This window comes from Hemibagrus wyckioides, unplaced genomic scaffold, assembly GCF_019097595.1.
Source record: "Hemibagrus wyckioides isolate EC202008001 unplaced genomic scaffold, SWU_Hwy_1.0 Contig21, whole genome shotgun sequence".
In the NCBI taxonomy this organism is placed as follows: Eukaryota; Metazoa; Chordata; class Actinopteri; order Siluriformes; family Bagridae; genus Hemibagrus; species Hemibagrus wyckioides.
The window spans coordinates 28,702-34,731 of NW_026690782.1; the positions used below are offsets into that span (position 1 = coordinate 28,702).

The following is a 6,030-nucleotide window of genomic DNA, read 5'->3' on the forward strand; positions in this document are numbered from 1 at the left end:
AGTGAGATACATACCACTGATTCTCACTCTAGTTACAGGTAATTCATTTTCATCAGTTTATCAATAGTTTTAACTATCACAATCATATTTAATCAGTTAATTAATTACATTAATTAATAACCATGTTTTTGGCGATGCTACCCATGCACTTGGAGGGTTGTGGGGCTGTGGTCAAGGGAGGCCTGCCAGGTCGGGAAAGAGAGGCACTCTGGCAGGCGGTCGCAATGGTTGTATCCACGCATGCTTCCATTACCAGACGTGATTCAAGATCCAAACCCAGGAAAGGTTTGAAAGGCTTAGGCTCTTGTTGACGACAAGGTTTGCTGATATGAACTTGCATCCCAGTCTGTTGCAATAAATTCAATTCAATTCAATTTTATTTGTATAGCGCTTTTAACAAAGAGCATTGTCTCAAAGCAGCTTTACATGAGAAACCACATCAAAAAACAACAAACATATGAACAGACAAACAGACAAACAGTCCTAGATGTTATCCCAAGTGAGCAAGCCTGAGGGGACTGGAGGCGACTGTGGCAAGGAAAAACTCCCTTAGATGGTATGAGGAAGAAACCTTAAGAGGAACCAGACTCAAAAAGGGAACCCATCCTCATTTGAGTGACAATTGTGTGATGCAGATACAGCATGTGTATAGTGTTATGTGAATCAATAAGGAGGTTGTTGTCCATGGCACTGCTTGAATATTCCAATCCTCACAAGCAGAACCCAGCTGGAGCTGGTCCATCTCCGGATGCCACTGGAGCCGGCACAGTCTCTGTATGCCTCGGGATGGGTAGAAGAAAGGAAACAATGGAACAGCATTAGCGTAGCTGCTGTTCATAATATTAGCAGTACTAGCTGAATGTGCATTTAATCAGATGTACTGGCGTGCAAGGTTATGGGAAGTGTTAGATGTATGCCTGGCTAAAGAGATAAGTCTTTAGTCTACTTTTAAACTGGGTGACTGTGTCTGAGCCCCGAACACAGTCAGGAAGACTATTCCAGAGTTTTGGAGCTAAATACGAAAACGCTCTACCTCCTTTTTGTGGACTTTGATATTCTGGGAACTACTAGCAGTCCAGAATTTTGTGATCTTAAAGAGCGTGGTGGATTGTAATGTGTTAGAAGACTGGATAGATAGGTGGGAGCTAAACCATTTAGAGCCTTGTATGAGAGTAGAGCTAGTTTATAGTCAATTCTAAACTTAACAGGTAGCCAGTGCAGGGATGATAATATTGGGGTTATATGATCATATTTTCTTGATCTGTTAAGAACTCTGGCGGCTGCATTCTGGACTAACTGTAGCTTGTTTATTGAAGATGCAGGACAACCACCTAGTAATGCATTACAGTAGTCCAGTCTGGAGGTCATGAATGCATGAACTAGCTTTTCTGCATCAGATACAGATAAAATGTTCCTAAGCTTGGCAATATTTCTAAGATGGAAGAAGGCTGTTTTTGTGATATTGTAAATATGGTTTTCAAAGGATAAGTTGCTGTCTAATATTACACCCAGGTCTTTCACTGTTGAGCTAGTAGTAACAGTGCATCCTTCTAGGTGCAAGCTGAATTGTGAGAGCTTCTGTGTACTAGTTTTTGGGCCAATAAGTAATATCTCCGTTTGTCAGAGTTTAATAATAGGAAATTTTCGCCATCCAATTTCTAATATCTTTAACACACTCAGTTAATCTAGACCAATTAGATATTTCATCTGGTTTTGATGAGATATATAAAGGCGCTTTGATCTGGGCCGCTGACTTCGGGACTGTGCACTGCATTGATCTGCATGGATCTCCAGTGGCGACCCGTCAGCCTTACAGCATCTGTGTCCAACCAACATGGAAATACAGCCCACGTTGCTAAAACACCTAGACCCAGGGCTAGCTTTTTCTTGATCCCCTCTAGCACTCCGATGCATTGCGCGCGTGCAAGAGTTGTGGTAAAGAGGAGGTTAAAGGGCACACAAGCGACGAGGATGGGATTCGAACCCACGCGTGCACAGCACAATGGATTAGCAGTCCATCGCCTTAACCACTTTCGGCCACCTCGTCAGGTGCAGTTGTGGCACCCACGACCAAATGTCCACAGAGACCGCAACAATTCCGTAGAGGAGTGGTTGTTTGGACTTGCTGTTTGAAAAAGCAAGGTGTGAAACTGAGCAGCCGGCGTTGACACCAGTTGCCAAACCCTGGGAGCTATTTCAGCACCTGGGTCTGGGGGCTCCGGTACAGTGTGAGCTCATTTTTTTTTTTTGAAGCCAGACAGCCAGCTAATGGCAACTCTTAAGCACATTTGCAGAAGGCACAGGAGCCACAACCCCTGTAAAGCCTTTGTGGTGCCAGAGCCCACAACCACTGCCTTGAAAAGACTCAGCTAGCAGCAGGATTTGAACCCCTGCCTCCAAAGAGACTGGAGCCTAAATCCAGGGCCTTAGACCACACGGCCACACTACCCGAGGGCTCAGTACTTATAGACCTCTGTGGAGAGCACACTGACATACTGTCTGGGTGTGTGGTACACAGGCTGCACAGATGAGGACAGACAAACTGTGCAGAGGGTGAAAAACAGCTCACAAAATCATCGGCTGAACTCTGCCTCCCTGGATGCCATGTCCAGGTCCCGCTGCCTCAGCAAAATCAAGGCCATCCCAGGAGACTCCTCCCATCCTGCTCATCACTTGTTTGACCTGTTGCCATCTGGGAGGCACTTCAGGCCCACAAAGTCTCACACCACCAGACTTACAAACAGCTTCTTCCCTGGGCCATTCGGACTGCAAACAATCACTGAACACACACACACACATTCTACCTAATAAAATGTGCAATTCTACTGTGCACTTTAATCTGTCTGTGAATTGAGTACAAGTTATAACTTAATATTGGCTTTGCACAAATTAGATTTCAAGCAAATATATAACTGGGAACATTTTGTTGCAGCTTTATGAATGTTCTGCTTATATTGCAGTAGCCCTTTAAAAAGGGTACAAGTATGCATATGTATGAAAGGAGAGTCCATAACCTGAGGCACTGAGATATTGAGAAGGGTTCAGTATTTATATTAACATATTTTTACATATGTTTCTTTATTGACATGCACAACCAATTATTACAACATTATTACAACAATACTAATTCTAACAAAGTCCTGAATATGTACAATATGGCTATATTTGTGGACACCTAACCATCACACCAGTATGGTGGGCATTCTCCAAACTGCTGCACAATTGTATAGGATGTTTTTATATTCTTACAAAAACATGTTCCAGCTCAATGAAGATGTTTATTACAAGTTTGGTGTGGAATAAAAATGAGTTACCTGCACACAGCCCTGAACTCAAACCCACTCAACACTTTGGGATGAATTAGAATTCTGACTGCACCCCAAGCCACACATGCCTGATGTTTTTATGGCTGTATGGACACATGGACATACAGTATCTCACAAAAAGTAAGTACACCCCTCACGGTTTTGTAAATATTTTATTATATCATTTCATGTGACAACACTGAAGAAACGACACTCTGCTACAATGTAAAGTAGTGAGTGTACAGCCTGTATAACAGTGTAAATTTGCTGTCCCCTCAAAATAACTCAACACACAGCCATTAATGTCTAAACCGTTGGCAACAAAAGTGAATACACCCGTAAGTGGAAATGTCCAAATTGGGCCCAAAGTGTCAATATTTTGTGTGGCCACCATTATTTACCAGCACTGCCTTAACCCTCTTGGGCATGGAGTTCACCAGAGCTACAGGTTGCCATATATTTACAAAAATGTGAGGGGTGTACTCACTTTTGTGAGATACTGTATATTGCCACTTACTGAAAAATCATCTAATTTTTAATATTATTAGTGTATATTTTGCAACAAGTTTGAAGTAATATCTAAATAAAGCTAGTCTAAGTAGATTGATTGATAATGTTAAATTGCCCCTAGGTGTGAATGGGTGAGCAAATGGCTGTGTGTGTGTGTGTGTGTGTGTGTGTGTGTGTGTGAAAGAGAGAGAGAGAGAGAGAAACAATTTTTTTTTTCAATTATATTTCTGCACATATTTGGTAAGTTCAAAAACAATTTTTTTTGGTGTTAAGGTTTTTCTCTTCAGTGAACACAAGATGGCGCAGTCACTTATCTTAATGTTGGTCTAGAACCAGAGCACCACACAACCTGCTCACATTCTCTGAGACATAGAGTATACTTGTTCTTCTATCATACATACTGCTGATATAATATCCTAACCCCTGCCCTGGTTACTCTTAGTGCCTAAGCTAATTTCAGAGATATCATTCTGATTAAACAACACAACTGTCCACTTAACACTAAACTGTCATAAGAATAAATAATCATCTAATGTCATTTCTTTGACACCTGCTGTGTCAGAAACATTAAAAACTAGAAACTTATATGTGAATGTGCTTTTATTCTTCTTTCTCTTCTTCTGATGCTATTGTGAATACAGGAAAGTTTTATTTTCAGATTTAACTGTTAGAGCTGAGAAATAAGGGATTAATTCAACCTTAATTACCAAGGGAAAATACTCATTTCTTCCTCATTCTTAAATAAATCATATTCTCTTCCACTTAGTGTTTCTAACATTTATCTGCTGCTGGTGTTTACACAAACTTTCTCTAATTTAGAGATATCACTAACATATGTAAAATAACATAAATACATTAATTTCCGCTTTCAGTATGTGTTTACTTAAATGTCCTCTGGACAGGTTTCCCATATGAGGCTGAATGTAAAGCCAGGATGTTTCAGTAAGAATCAACAATCTGACAACAACATTGGTGACACTGTCATGTGATGCTGTGGGGTGGAGCAATTTTGAAGCTTTATGGTGTTAACATATTAGATTACAGAAAGATCTCCACTATTTTCACTGAGCTAAGACCAGTCATCATGTTCACTGTTATATTCATGTATCTGTGGCTTTCACTAGGTGAGTTAACATTGACTTTTTGTTATTACAGAAATATTAACTATATTATATTAAATATTAGTCTGTGTGGTGATGCAGTGTGAAAATGCAGAGTGTGGGTCTGACTTAAGTATTTCCTGTTGATTATTTAAAGTTTAAAAACATTATGTTCTCTTCTCTATGACAGGTGACTCCATGGCAGATTCAATAGAACCAGATATCACTCCTGAAGCTGTAGATGAAGGTGATGATGTTACTCTGTCCTGCAAATACAAAACAAGTCGTACATCAGACTACCTGTACTGGTACAGACAATATCCAAAATCTACACCTGAGTTCCTTCTTATTGTTGACCAAAAAGGAAATCTAATTTCCAACACTGACCCAAGAATGTCTGCTAAAGTTGATGATAAAACTATACAAGTGGGTCTGATCATCTCCTCTGCTGCTGTATCAGACTCTGCTCTATACTACTGTGCTCTGCAGCCCACAGTGACAGGAAATCCAGCTGCACTGTACAAAGACTTTCACACAGTTTTGTTATATTGAAAGAAGTTTTGCCAATGCTTTAGATAAAGTTACATGTCCTTTTGGGGGATTCTCTCTTTCTCTCTACTGATCAGGGTCATGGTTGATGTGGAGTTTGTCCCACACATGAGGTAGGAAACACCCTGAATGGGATGTCAGTCCTTTGCAGAGCTCCATACACAAACCCTTTCACATACTTATTTACACATAGTGAATATATTAGTAAATTTATTACTGTCATGTTTTTTGGAGGTGATGCAAAACTGCACACAAACTGACAGTAACCTGAACTCATCATCAAACTGGGGATCCTGAAGCTGTGATGCAGCAACACTACCTGCTGTGTCACTGTGCTATCACACTGTTAAAATCCTTCTGCTTAAAGTGTTTTCTTGTAGTGTGGTGTTGTGTCATTGTTATAATAAAGAACAATTACTAATTTTAAGTATTATGTATTTTGACAGCCCAACTTTAACAAGCCATAAACATATTTCACCAAGCAATGTTTAAATCTTTTATTTACTTTATAATCCTGCATAGGCTGTTGTCACTGAACCTTTCATACTACACAATTGTAATTGCAT

At 40.1% G+C, this 6,030-nt stretch overlaps 1 non-coding gene across 1 annotated transcript; it reads right to left on the reverse strand.

Annotated features, from left to right (window-relative positions):
- Nucleotides 1-1,963: 1,963 nt before the first annotated feature.
- On the reverse strand, nucleotides 1,964-2,047 carry trnas-gcu (transfer RNA serine (anticodon GCU)). The gene has a single exon. It is a non-coding gene; the product is annotated as a tRNA-Ser (tRNA).
- Between the last annotated feature and the right edge of the window lie 3,983 nt (nucleotides 2,048-6,030).